Source organism: Physeter macrocephalus, chromosome 5, assembly GCF_002837175.3.
Source record: "Physeter macrocephalus isolate SW-GA chromosome 5, ASM283717v5, whole genome shotgun sequence".
Lineage (NCBI taxonomy): Eukaryota > Metazoa > Chordata > Mammalia > Artiodactyla > Physeteridae > Physeter > Physeter macrocephalus.
In genome coordinates, this window is record NC_041218.1 from 49,576,465 (window position 1) to 49,603,612 (window position 27,148).

Here is a 27,148-nt window from a genome sequence, read left to right on the forward strand (position 1 = left end):
AATATACAGGGGTCCCCCACTTTTTGAGAGTTTGCTTTACACCACTTCGCTTTTATTAAAGACCTACATTAGTACCTGTGTTCACTAACCAGAAGAGATCTGAAGAGGATTTTTTTCACTTTTACGAAAAGTGGGGGGAAAGCAAAAATAGGGTTCAGTGTGTGTTTCACAGCCAGCTGTTCACAGAGGCAGCACACACCCCAAGCAGTGAGGGCAGCACTCCCAAGCTCCTTCCCTGGGAACTATACTCAGCCTCTCAGCATCAGGCCGCTATATCCTTGAACTGTGTCTATGAGCATCTGTGCTTTATCTCGATTTATTTTGTGCATTCGTTTGCAAGAAGTGCCTTTTGGTCATCGCTGCTTCGATTTATGCCATGTTGGCTTATGTTCATAGGAACACTACTTTCAGATAGTGGGGGAAACCTGTAGTTGGAAAAAAAGAGAGAAAGGAAAAAGGCATTGACATTTCACTACTTGTGGAAGGCAGTATGTGGTTCTATGATCATAGAAATACTGTAATACATTTGAGCACTTATATATGTGTATGCATATGCCAGCCATTGTTCTACGTGCTTTACATCTGTTATGTCATTTCATGCTTACAACAATCCTGTAAGGAAGGTACGGTTACCCCCATTTTACAAATGGCACAGAGATGTTAAGAAATTTGCCCAGAGTCACACCAAGAGGAGATGATCAAGCTGGGATTCAGACACAGCAGAATGGTTCTGGAGCCCATGCTTCATTGAACGTGCCTCTAAAGCACCCTCTTAATAGCGAGAACTTCATCATTCATTTCTATAGTAAATACTATAAATAGAATTTCAACAGAGACCATTGAGGTGGGGACTCCACAAGGAATTCTCAGCTGAGCGGAGAAAGATGCAGCTGCTGCCTCTGGGAACCTTAGGAAACAATGAAGAAGGAGATGGAGCAGCCTCTGGATCTTCTGGTGCAACCTTTGCCACTCAGCATGGACCCCTACACTTTTGAGTATTGGAGGGCAAGGAGGGAGTCAGACTCCAAGTTATTCCTTTTTCCCCTGCTTCCCTCAACTTCTAGGAGACCTTGGGGGTCAGCTGAAGCAGTTCACAGAAAAATCCACCCAAGTCTTTGACCCTGGCAATACTATGAAGATTAAAGGGAAAAGTGTGTCCATGACAAAATGAAAACCCCCTTCCAGAAAACCTACTTCTGTGTTACCCCCTGCCACCAAGCCTGGACTCTGCTGAATCTCCTGTCCCCAGCACAGAATGGACTGGGAAGAGCCCCAGCCTGGGGGGATTCTTGAACTCCTTATCCAGAAACACTACTTCTTAGCCATTCTCTGCCTCAGTTTCCTTGTCTGTAAAATGGGTCTTATAACAGTTCTCCTGTTTACATCACTGACATTATTGTGAGGATCATGAAACCTTGGTCTGTAGAGACAAATATTTATGGAATGCCTAACATGTACAAGGTTGTGAGAGAAGACAACAAAATAGTGAGGCTGGAGTGCTGATAATGGTGACATCTCTCAATTTTTCCAATGAGTTGGGAGAGCGCCACATATCCTATTAGCAGAAAGTCAGGTTTTCTTCTTAACATACACAAATTGTCCAAGGACGAGTCTTCCGATGTTAGGGTGAGCTTGCAGGTCTAGGCGTGGCCCACACCAAGTCAGAGCCTCACGTGGACGCCAGCCACAGCCCTGTTTTATCATCCTGCTCTTAGCCATCGTTTTCCCCAAAACCAAGCACTGCACTCAGAAAGCTGGGTACAGAGGTGCTTCCGACACAGTCAACGTGCTGTACCCAAACCAGCCCTCCTCTCCACCTGTCCATACTCTTCCTGCCCTAATGGTGACATCACTCCCCTCTGGGACTCTCTTACGGCGCATGCAGACGGGTTCACGTCCTCCCCAGCTTTCCGCTCCCTGTAGCTGAGGAGCTTGTCCAGACTGGCAGTGGTAAGGTTTCTGAAGTTTCTAGTGCACACTTCCTCATAGCTAAAGTTATGTTTATACACACACACACACACACACACACACACACATACACACACACACACACACACACACACACACACAGAGGTAAAGACGTAAAAGGATATAATAAATGTTAACAGCAGTTATCTCTGCAATGACTGAATTATGGGTAATCTTTTTCCTGTCTACTTTTCTATTTTTTCCATATTTCCTATAATGAGTTTTTTATAACCAGAAACCAAATAAAATGTTTATTTTTATTATGAAGTTATTAATATTAAACATTAGTATTTAATATTTACTTAAAGGATGTCAGTTATGAGATTTCTTGCCAACACTGTACTTTTCTTTCTAAAAAAAAGAAATTAACTCACAGGACTTCCCTGGTGGTGCAGTGGTTAAGAATCCAAGCCTTAGTCCGGGAAGATCCCACATGCCTCTGAGCAACTAAGCCCATGAGCCACAACAGCTGAGCCTGCGCTCTAGAGCCCACGAGCCACAACTACTGAGCCCGTGTGCTGCAACTTCTGAAGCCCGCGTGCCTAGAGCCGGTGCTCCGCAACAAGAGACGCCCCCGCGCACCGCAATGAAGAGGAGCCCCCGCTCGCTGCAACTAGAGAACGCCCACGCACAGCAACGAAGACCCAACACAGCCAAAAATAAATAAATTTATTTTAAAAATATTAACTTAGACTCTAAGGAAATGAAATCCATCCTATATTTTAAATAAATCTCCATCAATTCTATAAGGCCTAACACTGCCTGCTCTCCAAGTACACTGTAAAATCATCTTAAGATGCAATGTGATAAACTGATCTGATAGAGAAATTTCACTACATTTATTTCACTGGCTTTCATCTGTTTGTACTTTTATGATAAGCATATCTTTAAAGCATATCTTTAAAAATACAATGTGACTGTTATAAAGATACTCAAGTGTCTGCCCCAGAAGAAAGATGATCTGCCTCTCAGAGACCTCAGTAGAAGTTCATAGATGTAGGAGAGGCCACGATGATTTTTACGGATGCCTCTGATAGGCGTTTGGCCCTCTGACACACACATACCAGAATGTCTACATCCAAATGAGTGTCGTCCTTTAAAAGCATTACACTGGGAGGTGTTGGCAGGTGTATTTCAGTGATTCTCCCATGGCTCAAAACATGTTTGCAGCTGCTCCTTTAAAGGCCATGGCCTTATTTGGGGGAGTTCTGCTGTGTGCGTTTTACTCTTGAGGTCTTAGGGGCCAGATCACCCACCTTATTCTCCAAACTTGATTACAAGTGGCCTCTGGCCCCTCCGTGATACAGAGTTACCACCCTCAGTGATATTCCCCAGGATTCCAGGCATTTTCCAAGGTCATCTTCAAGAGGAAGTCTAAAATATTTTTGCATAGCAAAATGACAGCACAGTGGTTACATATACATATGGCCGCCTCGGGTGGCGGCTTTAAAGACGAGAGCCTTATCTTTTTATATGTGCTCTGGCATTTGTCTTAAAATTAGTCTGATTACTTTATAGTTAGACATCCTGTGTTGGTCAAGTTCTGTGCTCATGGTGGGTGGTGTGGTGTTTGTGTCCTAAGCAGTTCTAGATTTTTGCTTACTTAGAGCTGAACTCACTGCTGTCTTAGCAAAAAACAAGGTAAAGCAGCTTTTGCAGATTTGCCCAGAGAATGCACCTAGCACTGTATTGGCTTCGTGAAAATGAGAAGAAACTTTTAGGGGCATCGTTTTTCTAGATACCTTCATGTGACAGCAAAGTGAAATAACATTAGCTGCCTTCTTACCTGCTTCCATTATCAGATGACACAGTTGTCTAAATAATCATTTCAAAAAATCACCTCTCTTCCTGGCCTTCCCAAAGGAAAAAGCCTTAGAATGATGAAAATATACTTCATGGGTGCTAATTCATTCTTTTCTCTTTTACTTAACTTTCGTGAGAGATTTTTAAGATGTCTCTATGCTCCCATTATAGTGAAAAGAATTCCATAAAGTGTTCAGTTTCTGAAATACCAAATTGTCAGACCGTTTCTGAATTTGGCTGCAGACAAATGGTGGAGAGTGTGATTGAGGGCCTCTCAAAGCTATAAAATAGCTACCTGGACAGATGGTGATATTGACAGGGAACAGTCCCTCCTCTCCACCCCCATCCAGCGAGAAGGAGGTGAAGGAATCATTTCTTGTGGCCAAGAATAAAGCCCGCTCGTAATCTGTGGGTGAATTGTAAGCAACACTTTAGACCCAAACTGATTCAGTTCTTTCTGTTTCTTCCATTAACCCTGGACTAGCCCATCCCTGCCAGATGTGCTGCGTTTTCCATCTCCTTCGCTCAGTCTCCTGGTGTTCCAAAAGTGGTCTAGGGCTTTCTCCAGTTTAAGTTCAGCCACTAAGTCATGTCACTGTGGTGTTAATTTCCTCCCCTGCCCTGAGGATATGCATATATGCTGGCTTAATCCTCATCACCTGTCCTCTCCTAGTGGGCCGAGTCTGCACACAGGCCGGCACTGGGGGGACGGGTGGGGGGCCACCGGGAAGCAGGGGCGGGAGGCATGACTGTAAATGTCGGTGGCGCCAGGCTGGGTCGCGCTCGTAGCTGGCAGCCCAACATCTGCTGAGAAGCATGCAGTTCCATCAAGTCAGCCACCGCCTCCCGGTGGGAGATAAGCCCAGGGAGGGAGGCTGAGCCTGGCAGCCGGATTCCAGGCCTGGTAAAGTCATGTCTGACATTCAGCTCTCTGAGGTTGGGATGGGGGAGTCTGGAGATGGTCCCATAGGAGCCGGCAGTGGCAGCTGCCCTGTTTGTAGCTCGGGCTGTTGACAATTCATGCTGAGAGCACTTGTTTCAGAACTCAACAAAGCTGGAAACTCCAACTTTTTAATTTGGGGTTTGCGTTTGGAAGAGTCGTTTTACTGGAACCAAAACCTTTGCTGACATTACCCTTTGCTGGGCTTGTCTATACCGCTGAGTAGAGGAGACAAGAAAAACCTCCAATACCGAGTGTGTATTCCTGGGAACAGCAACAGTCAGACAGTCTGACGACCAGAGAATGCACGGTGGCTTAGTTAGACTGTCGTCAGAATCCCCTGGGAACCGCTGAGAATCATCTAGAGATTTGCTGCAAACAACTGCAGCCGTGGTCCTTGGTCCTCGCCCCGGACCACTGCCTCCTCGTAACTCCCTACGGGTCTTTCAGAAAGATCCTATTAACCCATCACAAGTCCTGAGGAAGGACATTTTAACATGTGGAATATCAGGTTCTTTTCATCGTCACATCACTCCCCATTCATTCCATTTATCCTGGCTGCCACGTTTTGCTACCAGGGAGAGGAGCTTTGAGGAGACAGCCCCAGCCCCTTTGAAAGTTGTTAGAAGCATGTATCTCTGGGTGCTCCAGGAAGTATACGAGTTACCTGGCACAGATTAAACGCAGTAAAAGAAAATATTTTGGTCAAATGCTTCCTCTTTTAAATTAATACTCTCTTGACCATTGCGGGGAAAAAAAACCCCACTATTAAAAGTTGTCAGTGCTTTTGCTGACTTGAAAATATTATGAAACAAATCTATTAAAAGTTGTTGGTTATTTTGCTGACTTGAAAAATATTTTATAACCCACGTAAAATGTGGTTCAAAAGTATCATCTCAATGAAAACGAGAGCTTGTTTTATTTTGTTCTGTCTTCGGCACACTTCCTCATATTTATCTTTTACATGTGTATTTCTTTCAGTAGTGATTTACATCTGCTCCATCCAAAAAGTTTAAAACACAATATAAAATGCCCTGTAAAAATTTACACTAAGTTTCCTAAAACACTTGAGAAATTCACTGAGTTTTGCTAGCCATACACTTCATTCATTAAAATGAAAACTTGGCTGAAGAAATCATGGTGCTTGTCTGCATAACTAACTCCTGGTTTCTTCTTCCTGGCCTCAAAAAGCCAGATGTGCTAGAAATTGCATTTTTCAAGTGAACTATTCAGAGCCCCTTATTCTTCATGGGTAATCATAAGAATTATGAAGACGATGATATTGTCCCTAACACTATGCAGTGCATTATCATGTTTCCAGGGGCCTACAGAAATTTTTCCATCAAGGCAACATGCCTAAATGAGTTGACAAAGTGTTCTTTTGGAAGAGTCAGTGTCAGCCCGCCCTTATGACAAACATCTTTCCAGTGGGATCCACTGTGTGCAGTTTGGACGGTTCCCCCTTTACCTCCACTCTAAGAAAAGTCTTGCTGGTTAAGCGCCTACAAACCTTCTGGCCTGCAGAGGGCTCTATAATACCATGTTTTTCGTAGCTCATGCTTGGAAAAAAGCAAAAAAAATTAAAAAAAGGTACTTGCTGGAAGGGGGAAGGGGAAGCCCAGAGACTTTATAATGCTCCAGCAGTCAGTCTGGTAAACAGACTAGGAATTGTGGGCAAAGTGCTTTTCCTTGAGTTTTGTACAAAGCCTGAGATAGGATGACTCTGTCTGGACTCATTACTTTAAGAGCCTAGAGCTAGTTCACATAGCAGCAGGAGTCCACCAAAAAGGCATTTCATTATTGAAACCGAAACTGGGTATATTGTAACTGCTGCTTAATAGATTTTTTTTCAGTATTTCAAGTAATTTTTAAAGCGTTTACACACATAAATAGAAAGCTTTAAATGCTGATATTCCATAAAAAGTAAATAAAATATATTTTTATGCATTAAGACTTAAGTGCCGGGCTTCCCTGGTGGCGCAGTGGTTGCGCGTCCGCCTGCCGATGCAGGGGAGCCGGGTTCGCGCCCCGGTCTGGGAGGATCCCACGTGCCGCGGAGCGGCTGGGCCCGTGGGCCGTGGCCGCTGGGCCTGCGCGTCCGGAGCCTGTGCTCCGCAACGGGAGAGACCGCAGCAGGGGGAGGCCCGCATACCACAAAAAAAAAAACAAAAAAAAAAAAAAAAAAAAGACTTAAGTGCCATGATTTCATGTCACAAATTTAAAGCAGCCTGGTAAGACTTGACAACATTACTGCAGCTGTGTTTTTACATTAGGAAATTAATTAAAGCAGTAATTTATGCTTTTTTCCACTTACAGATATTTAGACCTCTCTGTGTTCCACCCTATATTTTCCCTTCAATCATTGTATTATAGTAATCTATCTTAGCAGACTCTATCTTACGCTCTTGCTGGTAGAAGAATGAGGCGGGGGTGGGCATTAATCTAATGGAACGTTTGTCCTGTGCTACTGAGGCAGGTCCAACAGGGCTGAAGGGACTTCCTGCGGACTTCGAAGTGGGGGGCAGGTGCCTTCGTATTTATTCACATGCCCCCTCCTTTTTTCCCCATCTTAAAAGAGAATTTCATTTTATATTACGTTAGAACAGTTTTGTTTTGTTTTTCCTGGTGTCAGGAAGGGAGGCAGAGGAGAGCAGGAAAGTATCTGACACGCCATGTGACACATCATCATTTAGACCTGGCTGTTCTGAGAGACCTCATTTTTGAAGCAGACCTGCTATATAGTTCAGTTACGGACTGTGCTAACCCTAAAGCACATTAAAACACGCCCACCTGGGTAGTTGATATGCAGTTTGCAATTCAAATGAATACTGTTCTGACTTTTATCAGAGCTAAATAATGACTCTCTTGAGATACCAAGAACAAATCGATCACCCTGTACTTATTCACTACAGTTATTTCTGTTAGGAACTATAATAAAATTATTACTTGACGAAATTTTAATGATGTAAGTAATTTTGTTCCCCAAGAGGCATCAGTTGCCAAATGAGGCTGAAGTTTTGAAAAAGCTAAGGGCTCGGTGCATGAAAATAAGACCATAATGCCTTTACTCTTGGATGTAATTTGCAGTACTGTGGACTAGTCTTAGGTCAGAGCCAAGGACTTTTGCTTCCTCAAGCACCAAAGGTGCTTCCCTTTAGGCATTCACTCCTGTGAGACATCCATTTGCTTGGATTTTAAGGGTGGCCTTCAAGGAGGATTCTAATTTGCCAGCAATTATACCACTTCCCCTCAGATTAACTCAACTATTGGAAATAAGGAGTGAATTATACGTTGTCATTAATGCTATTTAGAGTGAAAGCTTACTTTCAACTTGTATTTCTTGAATTGATGAGCTGCTTTTAATTATTTAATAAGAGGCTTAGGTGAAATTAGACTCCTGGAGTCCTGAATCTTCCTTAGCTTTGTGGAGTCCATAGTCCTCATAGTCAAACAGGACCAAGTTGAGCCCACTCCTTCCTTTTGTAACCTTAAGTCATTCCTCTTTTCTAAGACTTCACCCAAACCTATCGTATGTTTTCCAGCAAATTTTGTATTACTTTAGTAATTACAAAGCTATTATTTTGTGTTGTTGCCATGTTATCACAGAATGTATCCTCATACTTGCTCTGTTCTGACTAGCACTGGTAGTTACATTTTGACCAAAAAATATGCTGCTACAGAGCATTAAGGCGTTGGCATGCTTGCATCTCAAATAGTCTGAGCTCAGTGGTTCTCAAACCAATAACAGCAGTATCACCTGGGAACTTGTTAGAAATGCAAATTATTAGGTGTCACCCTAGACCTATTAAATCCATTTACCTTTGAAAAATTAAATGATAGATTTTTAAAACTTTCATTGCAGGTTTGAGCATGACTGACGTATGACCTCTATTCCTTATTGGTTTATCGCCCCCAAATTTCCCCATTTTAGCTCCTATTCACAACTTGGGGCCAGGTCCAAAATATTTCTCTCTCCTGAGAGTTCAAAAGTTGTAATTCTTCAAAGTGTAATTTTATATCCCATCCTGATGGGCTAGTCTGCCACCTATGCTGAGTATTTAAAGGATCTGTCTTTCAATACCACCTCCATCATTTACTAAGCAGGTAATCTGCAGTCAGCCTTTTAACCTCTGCTTTTAAGAACTATAATACTTTGCATGCTTGAAAGCAAAAATCTGAAGACAGAGGGCTGGGCCAGGTGACTTTGCAGAGTCCCAAATTCAGATTATTGATATTAATGAAACTTGAAACATGCTTTAGCATTCCTTTTCAATGATCAGTGTCACTTCCCACATTTGAGCTCACCAAATTTTATTTTAAACCCCACTAGCTGATTTCTCTCCTTAAGTTATCACCACTGTTTTCTATTTCTTAGTTCATTCTGGGAAGATATTGTGAACAGGCCAATATATAGTCAAATAGCTCAGAGAAAATGGAAATTTCCGTAGGTGGTAAAAAGTGCAGCCATGTAATTAAGCAGCCATGTGGTTGCTTGCAACTCTGCTCTTAAATTTCCAATGTAACTCCAATATGAGCCGGCAAAAAGTGCTTAATAACCACCTGATTGGGTGCAAATAATAAATGGAAAAGTTCAAATACTGTAAAGTATTGACAGCTCCATTCTTTAGCTAGATTCTATCTGTAAGCTGCTAATTTCCCTCCTTTGCTCAAAAGGATATAAAGATGCCTGTGACATGATCTCTGCTCTCAAAGTCTGCAATCTAATCAATGAAGTGATATTAATATACATGGGTAATTATAAAAAATAGCCAACTACTGAACCTTGTGATTTTCTTATAGTTGGAATTGGCATCCATGTGAGATAAATGTTGGCTGGAGTCATGATGAAAATGTAACTTGAGCCAAGTGTTGAAGGATCATTAGGTTGTTTTGTTTGTTGGCCGTGACTCGGCTTACGGGATCTTAGTTCCCTGACCAGGGATTGAACCCGGGTCACTGCAGTGATAGCGCCAAGTCCTAACCACTGGACCACCAGGGAATTCCTTGTTAGGGTTTTTTAAGAAGGGGTGTTCGAGCTAAAAAAATAATAATTATTTAACTGCAGTATAAAATTTTTATATACTTTATCAGGATGGGTTTCACTATACTGCTTTCACAAATAATCCCCAAATGTCAGTGACACAACAAGTTTATTTTTGGCTCACTGTATATGTCCAACGTGGCTCATTAAGAAAGCTCTGCTAATTTCAGGCACTCGGGACCCTAGTCTGATAAAGGCTTTACCTTGACTTACGTTCTGTAATTACTACAGCAAGAGGAGGTGTCGCTGTGAACTCTCATTTCCATCCCATATTTCACTGGCCAAATCAAGTCATATGGCCATGCTTTATCATGTGCCCAGACATGGGAGAGCCAGAGATACTTAGGGAACAGCATCACTGACTAACACATCTTTCCGTATAATCCGTTAGAAAGCATACAACACTTGGCGTACCCCGGAAATAAAACTCTTTCTTATGCAAGCATCTCTAATTTACTTTCTGAGGATTTTTAGTTTGCTTGGTTTCAGCTTCTGTCTAGGAAACTGGGGATACAAGTTGCTAGTCTTCCTCAGTCTCCCCACTTGCAAGTACCCTGACCAGTGTTTCAACAGAAACCTTATGTTCTATAAAGAGCATGTGTAGCTGCCATTGCTGTTTTCCATCCAACACTATCCCTCCCCTTCTCATTGGCTGGAGGGGCCCTAAATTTATTCAGGTGGTAAATCTTTAACAGTCTAAGCTCAGAGGTTCTCCCATCAACAACATTAGCACCACCTGGGAACTCGTTAGAAATGCAAATTCTAAGGTTCCACCCAAGACCTGAATCAGAAACTTCGGTCCAAGCTAATGGTGGCAATTCATTCTCCTTCCCACTGATTGACATAAGTTAATATCGTGATGCAGGTCTAGCCAATGAAACATGAGGGGAAGGAAGCTGGATGGGAGGGTGAAGAAAAAGTCCTCGTTGTCTTTTTAAAAGACTGTGTCTCAAAATAAGTCAGACAGAGTAAGACAAATACTATGTATCACTTATATGTAGAATTGAAAAAATACAACGAACTAGTGAATAAAACAAAAGAAGCAGACTCACAGATATAGAGAACAAACTAGAGGTTACCAGTGGGGAGAGAAAAGTGGGGAGGGGCAATATGGGGGGGAAAGGGTTATTATGGGGTTATATGAAATCATGTGTGTGAAACTTTTGAAAATTGTAAAGCACTATAAAATTTAAAGAATCATTCATTCAACTTAAAAAAAAAAAAAAAAGACTGTGTCTCCAGGAAAAGATGTGATAAAAAGAGCTGCTGCAACCTTCTGGCAACCAGGAGGTGGACAACATGCCAGGGATGATCAAACAAAAAGAGAGAAGGAACCTGAGTCCTGGCTGCTACTGAGTTAACTAACAGCCTGGAGCCACCCTTTAGCCAACATCTTTATAGGTAATAAATTCTATATTCATGAGGTGACTTGAAGCAAAAAGCATCCCAGCTAGGGAACAAAAGTTCCACTATATTCCCTAGCAGTGTTCTCCCTGCTTTGCCACAGCTCTCAGGAGGCACCTTCTTCTTTGGGGATCAGGGATACCTGAATCTCTTCCCCCTGCTAGTTTGTTCTAAGACCACCTTTGGCTGTGCAGGCAGCCCTGTTAGCTCATTGATTCTCCAGCTGTATATCAAAGTTTTCCTCTTTTGTTCTACACAGTCAGCTCAGTGTTAGGGAGAGCTCCAGATTCAAAAAAGGGTATCTAACAAGCTCAAATTTGTTGTCCGAGCCCCACTATCTCAATTCCAGAGCATCAGTGGATCGGTTTCTGCTCACACTGCTGCATAGCCAGGCCCTCCTTAGAACAGGCTTGAGAATATGTCACCCAAGTCAACTGTGAAACCTAGAACAACGACACGGTCACTAGCACATAAATTGGCCCCTTTGCAGGTAGATCTCTACATGTTCCGAGGGGCAGATGAATCCTGAAGGACTATCTAATGCTATTCAAAACCCATCACAGGATCTTAGTGTATTTAAAAAAATTTTTTTATTGAAGTATAGTTGATTTACAATATTGTGTAAGTTTCAGGTGTACAGCACAGTGATTCAGTTATACATACATACATATATATATATTCTTTTTCAGATCCTTTTCCCTCGTAGTTTATTACATAACACTGAGTAGAGTTCCCTGTGTTGTATAGTAGGCCCTTGTTGGTTTTCTGTTTTATACACAGTAGTGTGTATGTGTTAATCCCAGCCTCCTCATTTATCCCACCCCCATCCCCCTTTCCTCTTTGGTAACCATAAGTTTGTTTTCTGTGTCTGTAAGTCTCTTTCAGATCTTAGTATATTTTTTTAAAAGGCATGTGACAAAGAAAGAGACCCTCCCTGTCCAACTTAACAGCACAAGAAAAACCCTTCCCAAAGTGAATCCAGTTCTTCCTGACCAAATAATTAAAGTGATGTTCTCACAGTCAGTACATCCTACAAATACCAATTCATATCGTGGCTCTTTACCTTAGGTCTGCCCACCCCCCTCTGCACACTTGTGCACACGTGCAACTCCCTCATGGAGGAGTCCCATTTGTATCCGCCCTTGCCAACCAAAATCCTTCTGGTACATTTTTTTTTTTTTTTTTTTTTTTGCGGTACGCGGGCCTCTCACTGCTGCGGCCTCTCCCGTTGCGGAGCACAGGCTCCGGACGCGCAGGCTCAGCAGCCATGGCTCACGGGCCCAACCGCTCCGCGGCATGTGGGATCTTCCCGGACCGGGGCACGAACCCACGTCCCCTGCATCGGCAGGCGGACTCTCAACCACTGCGCCACCAGGGAAGCCCCTTCTGGTACATTTTTAAACTTCATCTCTTCCCTTCCCTCGCTGAGAATTGCTGATCTGTTGGTGGCTTTTTTGTTTGTTTAGATTGATTTTCTTACCTAGTTCAAGTTCTCCAAATTGGAGGGAGTTCTTAGCTGGCTATTTTCAGAAAGCCAGACCATCTAATAAATATTTGTTGAACATGTTGTTGAAGATTTTTTGCACGTCTAGGCAAAGGGTAGGAAATTTAGGTGCTTAAGAATATCAGCCAGATGATGTAAATGAGTGGAGCGGGCTGGGTACTAGAAAACTAGGGAGTGAATTTGAGAGCCCACGCCCCTTATGTGGGAGGCAGGTTGCTTCTCTGCTTTTAGCTCACTGCTGTGTAAGAATTCAGGCCCAGTGATGCCAAAGCTGCTAATTTTCCAAAAGAATCTGGAAATCTGGATTGCCGTGTCAAATCTCATTTTTTAATCTCGAGTCAGCATCCTGTAGGCCATCATTTTGTGATCTCTGGCCCAGACGCTCATATAACAACTAAAAAGTTTTAATTGAATTTCAACTCTCCTAGATAGAGGTCTCACACATTACCCATAAGATTAAGTTGTGACTATCCTTCCCATGAAGGTAACAGGGAAGAAATCTTTTGTTGAATCTTTTGTATCAAAAATGTCATCTTTGGGCTTCCGTGGTGGCGCAGCGGTTAAGAATCCGCCTGCCAATGCAGGGGACACGGGTTCGAGCCCTGGTCCGGGAAGATCCCACATGCTGTGGAGCAGCTAAGCCCGTGCGCCACAACTACTGAGCCTGTGATCTAGAGCCCGCGAGCCACAACTGCCTGAGCCCGTGTGCCACAACTTCTGAAGCCCGTGCGCCTAGAGCCCGTGCGCCGCAACAAGAGAAGCCACCGCAATGAGAAGCCCGTGCGCTACAATGAAGAGTAGCCCCCGCTCGCCGCAACTAGGGAAAGCCCACACGCAGCAACGAAGACCCAACACAGCCAAAAATAGATACATTAATTAATTTTTTAAAAAAAGTCACTGTTGAGGCAAGAAATCTTTTGTTGAATCTTTTGTATCAAAAATGTCATCTTTGGGCTTCCCTGGTGGCGGAGCGGTTAAGAATCCGCCTGCCAATGCAGGGGACACGGGTTCGAGCCCTGGTCCGGGAAGATCCCACATGCTGTGGAGCAGCTAAGCCCGTGCGCCGCAACAAGAGAAGCCACCGCAATGAGAAGCCCGTGCGCTACAATGAAGAGTAGCCCCCGCTCGCCGCAACTAGGGAAAGCCCACACGCAGCAACGAAGACCCAACACAGCCAAAAATAGATACATTAATTAATTTTTTTAAAAAAGTCACTGTTGAGTTAGAGCTAGACAAACCCAGGATGTTACTTAATGTCTCTTAGTGTGAAATGAAGCCCTTCTCTGAAATATGCAGATAAATAAGAAAATGTTTGACAAGAACGTGAAATGTCCTCAAAATATATATGACTTGAAATTTTAACTACTATTCCAATTCTTCTAAAAGTTAGTGATGCCCAGAAATTGTTCAGGCTTTGCTAAATAAAGTATGTATGTTCTGGGCCATGCCATTGCTTAAAAGGCTTATAATAGGGCTGAGGTTGTCCTGTAAGTGAAGAGAATTACAGCAGATAAGCAAATGTAATACATGGGTGAATGAGTAGTATAAGTTTGTGGTATATGGTACAGTCAGTCCTCATCATTTGCAGATTCCGTATTTGCAAATTCGCCTACTCACTAAAATTTCTTTTTAAACTTAGAATCAGTACTTGTGACACAGTGGCTCCATTTTCACTAATTCAGTGTTTTCAGCAACTTTATAGAACATAACTGCTGTGAATAACTGAAGAATCAACTGTAATTCTATTTACAGGAGTTTAAAAAAACACATTCAACTAGTGCCCTTTACATTTAATGAGTTTTTTTTTCTCTTTCTCCTGAACCATCACTGAAATGTTGTGTTTGAGTCTTAGGCTACAGACCACCTTTTAGGTGTGACTAATATCTTCTTGGTATTTTATTATGAACTCCTTTTGGGTAGTCTAAGAGTGACCAAACCAGTACTGACTCACCAGAGAATTCCAGCTCACCAGGATGCAGAATAATGTGGAAAGCTGTGTTAGGGCCCTTCCCCACCTCTCTCACACACACATGTGTGTGCACCTGCACAGACACAATTAAAACTCTTTTAAGGAACATGTGAGATACAGGGACAAGAGGTTTGAGGTTGAACAGTTAAAAATGTGAGCTGAAATTTAAGTTGAATTCATTTATTTCATGATCAGATCTTCTCTTGCAAGAACCGTGGTATTTACTAGATAATATTTCACTGTTATCTTGAATAAGTCAATAAATGAAGTCCATCGTGTTTGAAATTTAATAGCTGCCTTATTAACCAAAATTGAGTATTAATAATAAAGTCAACATATTTACTGCCCTTTTCAGTGGGATGATTTTCATTATTCATTACTCAATTACTTTCGCAGTAAAAAGAAATGAGTTATGATTTGTTTTGGATGAGCACGTTATTAAATTAATGACTTGTTGCAAATGTTTTAACCTAAATGTTGTAGTTGAAAAACATTGGTAAAACTTTGCAGTTTACCTTATCCAGGATAATGAAGCTGTTCTAGTCAAAACCCTAAAACTCAGTCCACTTTAAATTGCGCTACAATAATAGCGTACTGCTGTGTGATACCTGGAATATGAAATGTTTAGAAAGTTATAGCGATCAAATTATGCACCTCAATTAATTAGGCAATAAGCCAGGAAAGATCTGTTGTTACCAGTGGGTGAAAACTAGTTTGCTATTTAATGACCCAAGCTGAAGTCAGGCTGAGCTAACCTGAAAGAAGGCACTCGTTAACCACAGGAAGGATGAATTTTGAGAATTGTAATTACCATATTAAATGGAATTTGGTGGTTTATTACAGCCCCCTTTTGAAACATAACATTATAAAGAATTCCTGCCCTGAGCAAGGCAGGAAGCTTGATATCCTCCCCTGTTTATTTTATAACTACTCAATAAAATCCAGATGAAATTAGTTGTTACCAGTAATTAATGATCAGTTTAATAAAAAAGAAGGGAGTTGAGCAGATGGTGATTATTTTTTTAATAGGGCCTGCTCGAAGGGATCATCCTGATGGTAAACTCTTAACAGAAGTTTGTAGCTAAAATGGCTGGTGGCTGCCCATCTCATTGGTTACCGAGGCTAGTGTAAGCCTTGCTTTTAAGAGCTAGGGCTTATTTCTTCACCAGCTAAAATTTTTAAAGTAAATGGCGCTCTGGTTACTGCCACAAATAAAATAGTTTCCATTAGCACACCGAGGGTTGGGATGGGGAGATTCTAAACGGAAGATGAGCCCTGTGCATGTCTTGGGAAATCCAGAGGCCCCTTTTCTATGGGGATGTTGAACATGAGATGGCGTCAAGGTTGAACAGGTATTAAAGATGCTCAGAGAACCCTGTGTGAAAATGAAAGTTAGTATCATCCAGTCCTTTTTGAGAAGTGGCACATCTATATGGGAGACGGAGTAAAGAATGGCGAGGTGAGTGTTGGCCACACGCCCCTCTTACCCTTAGCTGGTGAGCAGGATCTTCCATTTTTTGTAAGAGATGTGAGCGCTGCTTTCCTGGCAGTCATGCTTATTAACACGTGAGAGTCGGAAATGCAGTCTGGAAACAGAGGGGAGGGACACAGAATTCATACAGACATAACAGACGCTGAGGGTGCCTGCACACAGTTCTCAGTATCCAAGACCCTGGCCCAACCTTACACGGCCTCTGCTTGAAGCCTCATCCTGCGCCTGACGTGCTCCCCACGTTCTGCTGGAGGATCACTGGCGCTGTCCCCTAGGTCCCCCCACCAGGCTGCTGGCTTCCTCCTCTCCACGTCTCCCTCAGCCCCTGTACCTCCATCCATACTGGTTAAGTAGAATTACAGCACACAGTCCTGGGCTTAGTAGCTGCTGCAAATGTTGGGAGCAATTCCCTACATTCGTTCAGTTTTCCAACTTACAAGGATTTTCAGGGACATTCAACCCACATGGCAACTATGTCAGCGGACATTCTCAGCCCCATTTGTTTTAGCCCCATCCCTGCCTCTCTGCTATGTCCCCAGCCTCGTGTTTGTCCTATTTCTCCTGCCTTTCTTATCAGTCGTTCTATTTTATTGTACTTTTATGGATCCCGGAGAGCCACCTTGCATTCTTCCAGAGCTGGCAGAAAGAAAGAAATGAGTAAATCATACCATTTTACAGATAAGAGAACCAAAACCCAGAGAGCTTAAGAATTTGATCACAGGCATGTGATTAGCATGTGGTAGAGCTGGATGCGGGTCTTGTCTGCAGTTCCCACCGTGGTCTTTCTGCACCACAGCCCTTGCTGAGTCAGAACCTCAGCAAGAATGAATGAGAGAAATTAGGCTTCAGTTATAGTAAAATGAGGGCAGGTCAGAATTTAAGCAGCCAAAGTATCTCTTTGCTTGCACATAAGAGGAATGGGGCATCTGGAAGGGCTCCCACGGATGGGCTGGAATTTCTTCTGGAAATTTCAATCAGGCAGGAGATGAAGGGGAAGGAAGGGTTTGAGCTGAGCTCTGATGCAGCCTGAAGGGGACAAGTGGTTTCCATCTTTAGAGCAGTAAATGTGCCCACCATCTAGCATCCTCAAGGCCCCTTGGAGGTTGCCCAGGCCTGGCCCACCCAGCACTGTCCACGACAGGGTTTCCCTGTCCACATCCCTCCTCCACCTACAGGCAGAGAGCGAGAGAAGCCAGGCCTTAGAAAGAACATTCTCCTCCCAGTCCTACTTGCCCCAAAGGTGTGGCCTTATTCTGGTTTTCGTTTTTTCCTTAACAATGCATTGTTAAGAAAATTAAAAATATTAAAAAGATGAGAAAAAGTCAATTTGGTTACCAAAAAAAAGGAAAATAATACAAGCTCTTCTGTAATGACTTCCCTTTGGTTCCATTAGGCTTGATGAGGCACATTCTCAAAGCCCCTCAGGAGATGAATCAACTCTTTCAAAGGCACCGGGGTTCCATTCAGTGAATTACCCACTAAATGGCTCCCAGTTATCCTGAAAGAGGTAACATCTCCTTGCAAATTCTTCATGTTCTCCCAGGGAGTGATGCACACACAGAGAAATTGTGGTTAATTGCATAAATGAGGCGGAAGTCGGCTGTATGTAAATTCAGCACTGTGGTTGCAAACACTACCTAGGACAATCAGAAGCGAGGGTGGGGAGAATGGGAGCTTCATTTTGGCATCCTCCAGTCTTTTCCCCATTTTAATAGGCAACACTGGCATTCTGTTTGCATGCTTCTTGCATTTTAATCCCCAGAATTCCTCTCTCCCCAATTCTGCGTTGTGCGTTTTAGGGCCCGTTGCGCTGTGAGTAGTCACCAAAGCCCCATTGTAAATTATATAGAGGAAAAAGTTGGAAATCTTTTAATGGGCTTTTCAGAACTCTTAAGTTTCAAGGTTTATGTTTTAATTTTAACCTTAACCTTAGCAGACTCCTTTATCGCCTTGCTCGTACCTTTCTCATTACCCCCTCTCCTTCCTCCTCTCATTACCCCCTCGCCCACCTCCATCTACAGGGGTGGGTGGGAAATTCCCTTTTGAAGTCAGTGGGTGCTCCAGACACTAGGATACAGAGCATGGGGGAGACTGGCCCAAGATCTTTCTCACCAAAGGAAAAGAGAGTTTGGTCTCAGATCTTAACCAAAGTGAAACTCCTTACTGTAAAGGCATTGTGAGCGAACTTTTCATTCCCAATGAGGAAAAGAATTAGACTTTTTCTCTGGATAACTTTGATTACACAGTAAGAAATACAGGATCAGATAAATTCATGAAGTCTTCCCCCAGGCAACTGAAAGGGGAGGTTTAAGTGAAAATCATCGTGAAGTACCCTTCGTAGCAGGGAGCTGCATCAGAGCTTTTATTCCAACAAGTTGTTGGGATCTCATTATTAAGGGAGTTTGTGGACAGTTTGCAATTAAATTTGAACCACTTCCTGCACGTTGCATCAAAGCCATGGGATGCTGTGTCTTGGGCTAACATTTTTCTGTACATAGTATATGCGGCTCCGAACTGGGGGGCATAAATGTCATACCTTTCAAAGGGAAGATATCTTTGCACCAAACAGTCATGTAAACAGTAAATACATGTACTTTTTTTTATTATAAAAGGTGGATCTTCAATCTTAAGCAAAATATTTGTTCCCCAAATGCTTATCTAAAGTGTAAGAGGAGAAATAAATTATTAAGCCTGAAAAAAGTATAAGAACTCCATTTTTCAGTGATTTTGGGGGCTCCTCTTCCTCCTGCTGGCTAAAATGTAGGCATTCTCCACCGCCACCCCTAGTTTCTCTTCTCAACCCTTGTCCCTGCTCTCCCTCCCTGCGTGCTCTCCTGCTTTCCTTTCTGGGTGGATGACTCCCAAGTCTAGGTTGCTTACCTGTTTGTTTATCCCCCTTGGATGTCCCACCACCGTTTCAAACCCAGCATATCCAGAACTGAACTTTTATCAGCTATAACAGCACCATCCAACAGAACTTTCTGTGATGATGGAAACATTCCATTTCCATGCTATCCAATATGGTTGAAACTAGCCACATGTGGCTCTTTAGGTTTAAATTAATTAAAATTAAAGAAAATCAAAAATTCAGTTCCTCAGTCACACTAGCTACATTTCAAGTGCAGAGTAGCCTCATGGGCTAATGGCTGTTGGATTGGGCATCACAGATCTTGAGCGTTTCTGCTTATATCTTTCCCACAGCATTTTATTAGCTGCGGGTGCTTGGGCAAACTACCTGAGGTCTCTGAGACTCAATTTTGTCATCTGTAAAATGGGACTGATAATAACCCCTGACGAGGTGGTTGTGAGGATTCAGTAAAGTAATAGTTAGAAGACACGTAGCTTAGTACATACTGAAAAGGCTTTTCTTTAATTGTAAATCCTTTTCCCTTCTCCAGTATTAACTTCCAGATATCCACCTGAAGCTTAGATGATGTGAACTCACCAGAGCCCATTATGGCTCAGTCTGCACTTTGTAGGAACGCCTAAACGCACTCTGGGTTTAAGCTGTAGACCTTTGGGGTTTGCTTATTGGAAAGGTTCTGAGCAATTCTCTGCAGGCGGGTTAATACAAGAGGGCTCTGCAGGATCTCACAAGATTCTCCTAGGTTTCTGGGAAGTATTCAGTATTTTAGTTAGGACATTAGCCTTGTTTCCCAGGGCATAATGGCAGTAGAAAAATCCCCAAGAGACTAGCATGTGTAGGAATGTTTAGAGAGAACCCGTTTGCTTCGGTGAACACCAGAGGTGTGGGGGGCAATTCGGTTTGTGAGCGTGAACCTGACAAACGACTCCCTGGGCATCAGAAGTGGCCTGGGCATTGGGTGCAGAGGTGTCCAGGGCCTTCTGGGAGAGCAGGGCCTCAGTCCTCACACAGGAAGCCCTCTGCCGTGGACCAGTCCTGCCCACGCATCAAGCAACAAGTTTAAAAGGGGGGTTGTGTGGTTTATATCCTGGCTGCAGTCCATTAAAGCTTTAATTACATTAATTAGGGATTTGGAATAAACAGGTTGGTCAGTCTGAAATGGAGGCCTGTGCTCTCTGTGAAGAAAAGCTTTGCTAAATAAACCAGCAGGATAAACAGGATTTGGGGGGCACATGTACTTCTGGGAACCAGCTGATGCTAAGGATTAGTGCACGCTTTTGGCATGCAAATAAAGACTGCTCATTGTAAATCCACTGAAGGTCTGGAAGCCCCTCCAAGAAACACTTCATTAGCAGAATTAAATACAGAGACATTCTTGACAATTTTAAACACGTACCCTGAATTTTTTTTTTTCAAAATAACCTGTACAGTCCCTGTTTGGGATGGAACATGTGAGGGAAAGGTGATTAGGGGAGCTTGTAAAATACAAATTAATTTTGAAGCAGTACTGACTAGTAATTTTGTATTATTCCCTTTTCCCCCCAAATTTAAAGGACCCTAGCAGTACCATTATGATATTCAAAGCAGTGCACCATTCAACACTATAATGGGTCCCCCATAGCTGAGAGTTGGGAGCCATTGGCTCAGACCTTCCATATTAATAAACCTTTGGTGTGTCATTCAACAGTATATACTCTGTATAATAGTGCTCAAATTTTGCAGACATTATAGTTTAGCTGTGTCTATGTCAGAGGGAGACCCTGCAGTTATGCCACTAACCATCTTACTCAATTTTGAATCTTCATTGGGTATTTCCCAGGGACTATGTTGAAATTTTTTTCTCTCTTCTCTCTTGCCTTCTCCCTTATTCTTCTGCCATTTATTTTATCCCTATATATTTTTCAAGTGATCAGATGAACACAGGATGATAAGAAATATGTGAAGGATAATAATCTTGGCCTAAAAAGGGAAGAGGGGAGAAAGTTTAACCAAGATGCAAAATGTTGGTAACATGGCAGTTCATCACACTAACCTCTCTAGGTTTGTGTGTTTTTGAAATTACCTCTAATAAAAAATTTAAATAGTCACCATCCTCAACCCCTTCATCCTCTTCACCCCCAGCATTTACTTACAGTTTATAACTTGTCAAGTATCTTTAGCATTCACAAACTCCTTGGGTTAAGTCAAGCAGGAAGAAGAGACATGGACGTTCATATCCCTTTGATTTTTAAAAAAATGATTATTCAGTCCTCAAATGTGTGTGTACTTATCTGAAGAATCCAATACCTAAATGCATTTATCAGGTGCAAACCTCCTGGAAAACGGGGAACACCAAACACTTTAGTCCAGAAGCAGCTTAACATATCCTTGCCTCACTTGGGGACAGTTCTCATCTTGGACAAAGTCTGCTTTCTCTCTCAGCTATTAAGTGTATTGTCTGCCATCGTTGCTCCCTGATTCTCTGAGGATGGATAATGCATGTACCAACTGAGTTAGAATATGCCTCGGGCGGGATATTAGTGGAAATATTAGTGGAAATATCAGTGGATATTGGGGGAAATGTGTAAGTCAGAGATGGCACAAACTTTCAACTGATGCGTCACCTTAATCAGTGGATAGTGGCAACCTAGGGCTGGTGAAAAGGAAGATTCTAAGGCTGAATCCATAAGCAGCACAGGGAAAAGGGCTGGGATGGAGTTGCAATGGCTCTCATGGGCTGAGTGGATTATAAGTGGCACTGGAGACACTGTGCGTGCCATCCCTGGCATAAACAAACCCTACCTGTGTGAGATCTCCTCTGACATTGAGAGTTCTCGTCCATCTCACATGCTTCCTCTCTTCTTTCTCAACCCAAAGTTTCCTTAGCCAGAGTCCTCCAGTTCACCCCATCCCCTGGTTCTAGATTCACTCCAAGTCACTTGTCTTAACTAAATGTTGACTGTCACCCAGCCTACTTGGTCAGAAGAGCCGACCTAAGTGGATTGGTCATGGCAGCATCAGAGAAGTGCTCTTCTTTGGAAATGGAGACTTTTGACCCCAGGCTTCGATTTCTGTCTAAGTCCATCTTAGGTAGACTGGACTGCATAGGTTCCCCGCACAAATGACCTCTTACATAAGAATTATCCAGTCAGATGGCTGTTACATTTTTAACATAATTTCTGGGTGAGAGTCAGGGGCATAGGGCCAACACCCATGGAAATACCAAGACTGAGCAGCCTCCTGACATATGTGCAGTATTATGCTGAGCCAAGTGCTTTTCATGCTTTTATCTAGCGAGATCTTGACAATAACTCCCATGAAGTAGGTGTTAGGGTTACCTCTGTTTTATAAATGAGAATCCCAAGACAAGAGAGGGTAAATAATTTGCCTAAGCTTGAATACCTAAATCAGGAGTTTGCCCCCAGAAGCTAGACTTTCAACCAAGCTGTGTTCACAGCTGTTAATGATACTGGAACTAAAACTCCGGAGACCTAAATCCAATTTTTTTTTCTTTAATTTTTAAACTTTTCCCAGCCTATGAGGAGAGTTATGCATCATCTTATTAGCAGTTTACATGGAAACCTCAAATAACTCATCTAATTTACTTCCAGAGGAGGCAAAACAAGGAAACTCAAGAGCTATTTGTAGTTTTGTACCACAAAACCTCATAAAATACAGCTTCTTTGTTTTTTGTTCATTGGTTTTTACACGGATGTCAAATTAGCAATGAAAACCATGTGTAAGAAATAGCCATAGTTATTTCCAATTCGATGAAAGTAGGAAAGGAATGGAGAGGATGATAGAGAGTTGCCAACAGAGGGATATTCCAGTTGGCCGTCAAACCAGAGATTTGTGGGCTTCGTTTTCAGAAGTGGTTTTTATTCTTGGCATTGACGATGAAAGAGACCACGGTTTACTCTATTCAGGCTAAAGTGAATCAAAATTAATTGCTTCACTGATCATTTACGCTGACCTGTGGCCTTAAGTAGTAATTGCTGGAAACTGAACCAGAGATTTCATTAAGGTAGATTAACTATATTATTCCTTCGTTGTGAGAAAATACCCGGTATTTATTGGGAATATACAAAATAATGGTATTCAGGGATGGGATTTTGTTCATTACTGCAATTACTTAGCCTCCATGCATGAATTTCATTTGAGTGCTAAAATTCCGGGAAAGAGATTATCGGTTTTAAAAAAAAGTAATTCTTAAGTACTCTTCACAGACAGCTACTAGTCTTTGAATGATGCTGTTCATAAGGGTGTTTCTGTTGGTCTGCAGCCTCCAAGTTGCCTAGGGTGTGTGGGGCCCAGGAGGAGGGGCATCCAGCACCCACCGCCCCTGTGTGTTCTTTCTCCAAGCTCTGGGAAAAGGGAAGCCCCTGGGTTTGGGTGCTCCCGTATTTGGCTTCTTTCAGTTTGCAGCATATTGCAAATGATTCCTCCTAAATTTAATAGTTCCATTTTAGTCAACATTCCTTGAAACTGAATTTTTAGCAATGGCCATGATAGAAAATAAAGCTGGATATACAATAACTTGTATCTAGAGAATAATTATAAGCAACATATTATTATAAACAGTCTATTACAATGTACATATGATGTGATTACAAAATAATAAAATTAAATTTTATATTGTAGCTTCTCTGCATCTCAAAAAATTTTAAGTACATTTATTCTTCCCTTGTTCTATTGTTATAATCTCAGAATAAAGGACAGTCATTCTCATGAAAGGATTATTTTATTCCAAGATTATGTCCTTTCTATATTTTATGTTACAATGGCTTTTTCTTTTTAATGAGAGGCTGGTGATGGTAGATGGTAGTTAGATAAGGTATACCACTTGGCAATAGAAATGGGCAACCGAGTGTCAGTTATTAAATAAATTTATTTATTTACGTACTTATTTTTGGCTGAGTTGGGTCGTTGCTGCGCGCGGGCTTTCTCTAGTTGTGGTGGCTTCTCTTGTTGCAGAGCTCGGGCTCAGTAGTTGTGGTGCACGGGCTTAGTTGCTCCACAGCATGTGGGATCTTCCCGGACCAGGGCTCGACCCGTGTCCCCTGCACTGGCAGGTGGATTCTTAACCACTGCGCCACCAGGGAAGTCCCTAAATAAATATTTTTTAAAGTTTTAGAATACTCAAGCTATACTATAGCTGCCCTTAAAAAAAAAAAAAAAAAAAGAAATATAGTTGTCAAGAGAGTAGTTAAGAGGAAGATCACTTCTTCTCTTTTTTTCTTATGTCCTTCTCTTTTCTCCTCTCCCTGTCCCCCCAAAATAAGGTGAACTCTTAATAAACTAGCTACAATGTCTGATATGAAATTGGCTTGCCCTGGTGTTAATTTATTTTGTGCAAATTAGACCGGAACTACTCCTCAAAGTCCAGGAACTATATCCTCCTGTATGTATCACATGTAAACTTAGTAAAGAAAAAGGAGGAAGAAAAAAGGTGTCTCACTTAATGCAATAAATCTGTTGGTTTGGGTTTGGTACCCAAGAACAAAATCTGATTCATTGGTGGTGCTTCACAAATTATGCCCACAACCCATGTGAATATCAGATGAAAATCTCACACACACAAACACACAAACCCCTCACAAGTTAAGTGCCAAACTGATCTGATCAGATGGTGTGGGTTTTTTCCTGGTGCTTCTTTTAGTTTTATTATTTTGCATTAAATCTTTAACAGCAGCATATTAAAAGAGGCTCTGAGTTTTGGTGACACTGCGAAAAATTTTATGAAGCTTCAAAATCCACCCCATAGGCCTCAGATTGTGAAGGCAAAAATAGCTCTGGGATGAGAAATGAAATATATGATTGTTCAAAACATTATTATAAACTTTCTGAAATTAATGTTACTTGGGAGTCCAAATTGTCTTTTGTCTTTGAAAAGAAGAACATTTATTAAGTTCCCTGATCACCAGGAAAGGCCCTTCTCTTAATGAAGGGGTGCAGACAAGCAGTCCTTCCCCTTGCTGCCAGCAGGTCATGTTTTACTGGCCAGCGGCTCTAACCAAACACCCCTCAACCTCACTGTGGCTTTAAGTTACTAAAATGAGAGGAGCCACCCCATGAATTTATTAGCAGATGTGTGTTCTGAAAGCCATCATTACTTTGAGACCTAGAACAGCCAGATCCTCTGACATGCGGACCACACATGATCACATGCTGAAATATGCCATTATTCCCATAGCCTCTATTCGAATGTCTTACGGATCATTCTGCTTCCTTACTGGCTTTCCGTCCATCCTTGTCCTGGATTGCGCGTTGTAGTAGTTGGAGAAAAGGAAAATCCCTAAGGTACTCTCCACTGGAAAGATCGATTGTTGTCCTTGTCAGGTCAGAGATTCCACTGTCCGGAGCGATGAGTTAGCAGATTTGCGAGTGCTTAGAATTGTGGTCTATCTGCCAGCTCCTAGCAGCTTTCCTCAAAAGCTTTCTTGGTTTCACAAACTGGTTTTCACCAAAACATGGCAATGCCCAAAGGGCCATTGAAAAGGCAGATCAAGGCTTTTGAGCTTCAAATGAAGTAGTTGGATGTGGTACTTTGTACAGAAGTCTGGTTGTGGACCACATCTGAGCCTTGTGCGACTTTATGAATCTCCCAAGTAGAGGGCAGCCTATAACTGCATAGAAAAACATCTTTCCATCAAGTAGCTGCACTCCTGTTGCCTGTCCTGCTAGAAAGGCCTTCTACAATTAGCTTCTTCTCAAGAAATCAAGGCAGAGAAGTAAAGAAGAGGGGGTGTGTGGGTTTATAGATGCTCCACCTCCCAGCATGTTGTCCTTAAGGAGAGGAACCATCTGTTGTATTCCAGCTACTGTAACTACCTTTTTCAAATTTGCCTATGATTGAAGCAGTAATTTAATCAATCAATGCATGCAGAATCAGTGAAGGTGGCTTGTTGCTTTCAGAATCAGCAGAACTCATATGGCAGTACTTATCCTAATACTCAGTAGTTCCGCTCAGAAGTAACCACACTGCTGATGTTAAGCGTCAGAATGAAAGATTTGTGCGTTGAGATTTCCAGAACAAGAGTCGTTCACATGACATTTGTCAAACACCGAGTGCCAGGCCCTATTCCAAGTGCTTTACATGTATTAATTCGCTTCATCTTCACAACTCTATAAGATAGCCTTTTTTTTTTTTTTTTTTTTTTTTTTGTGGTATGCGGGCCTCCCTCTGCCGTGGCCTCTCCCGTTGCGGAGCACAGGCTCCGGACGCGCAGGCCCGGCGGCCATGGCTCACGGGCCCAGCCGCTCCGCGGCACGTGGGATCCTCCCAGACCGGGGCGCGAACCCGGTTCCCCTGCATCGGCAGGCGGACGCGCAACCACTGCACCACCAGGGAAGCCCTAAGATAGCCCTTATTATTTTCACCATTTATAGGTAAGAAAACTGAGGCGCAGAGAGGTTAGGTAACGTGCCCAAGGTCACACAGCTGGAGAATATAGAGGAGAAATTAGCATCTAAACAGTCTGCCTACAAAGCCCACCTCTTAACTGCTACACTAATATTTTCAAACTGCAGGCCATGACCTGTTAGTAGGTCAAGAAATTAGTGTGGTGGTCATGACCAGGATATTTTGTTAAAATCAAATAGAATAGAAAAATATCAGAGTATATCACAAGTAGTAAGGATTGTTTCAAGAAATTTTTGTTTCAGATGTTTACATAAAAATTCTTTGTCTTTGCGCCCAGATATGTCTCACAAGTCATAGTTCTTCTAATTTCAGAAAGACAATATGGTGCAAATACTGCCTATTACATAACTCTCCCTACAGGGTCCAGGGCAGCCCCCTATAATCAAACACACTGATGTTTGTGCAGTGAAGCATATAAATATTCACACTAAATACAATAAATAAAGTGTGTAAATAGCTTTTAAGTAGTTCACGGCAGGGTTGGTGCCCCCCGTGAGTTTTGCTGTCAAACATAAGAAACTTTCCAATTTTCAGAGCTCTAGAGATTTCAAAATTGCAGATTGCAGACCTAATTATAGTTATGTGTGTACAGGCTTCCTTATAATGGATTGAGGTCAAAAAAAGTTTGGGAAACACGGCCTGCGGGAATATTGACTGTTGGAGCTGGGAAGGAACACGGGGGTGATATATTTCTTATACCTATAAAACCAAAACTCCTCAGTTTTAACAAGTAGAAAAACCAGGGCCAGACCGGGAGTT

At 42.4% G+C, this 27,148-nt stretch overlaps 1 protein-coding gene and 1 non-coding gene across 2 annotated transcripts in view; one reads left to right on the top strand and one right to left on the bottom strand.

The window, feature by feature from the left end:
- Positions 1-27,148, top strand: part of JAZF1 (JAZF zinc finger 1) — a 342,624-nt gene that overhangs the window by 253,042 nt on the left and 62,434 nt on the right. The window lies entirely within an intron of this gene.
- Positions 9,639-9,710, bottom strand: TRNAD-AUC (transfer RNA aspartic acid (anticodon AUC)). The gene has a single exon. It is a non-coding gene; the product is annotated as a tRNA-Asp (tRNA).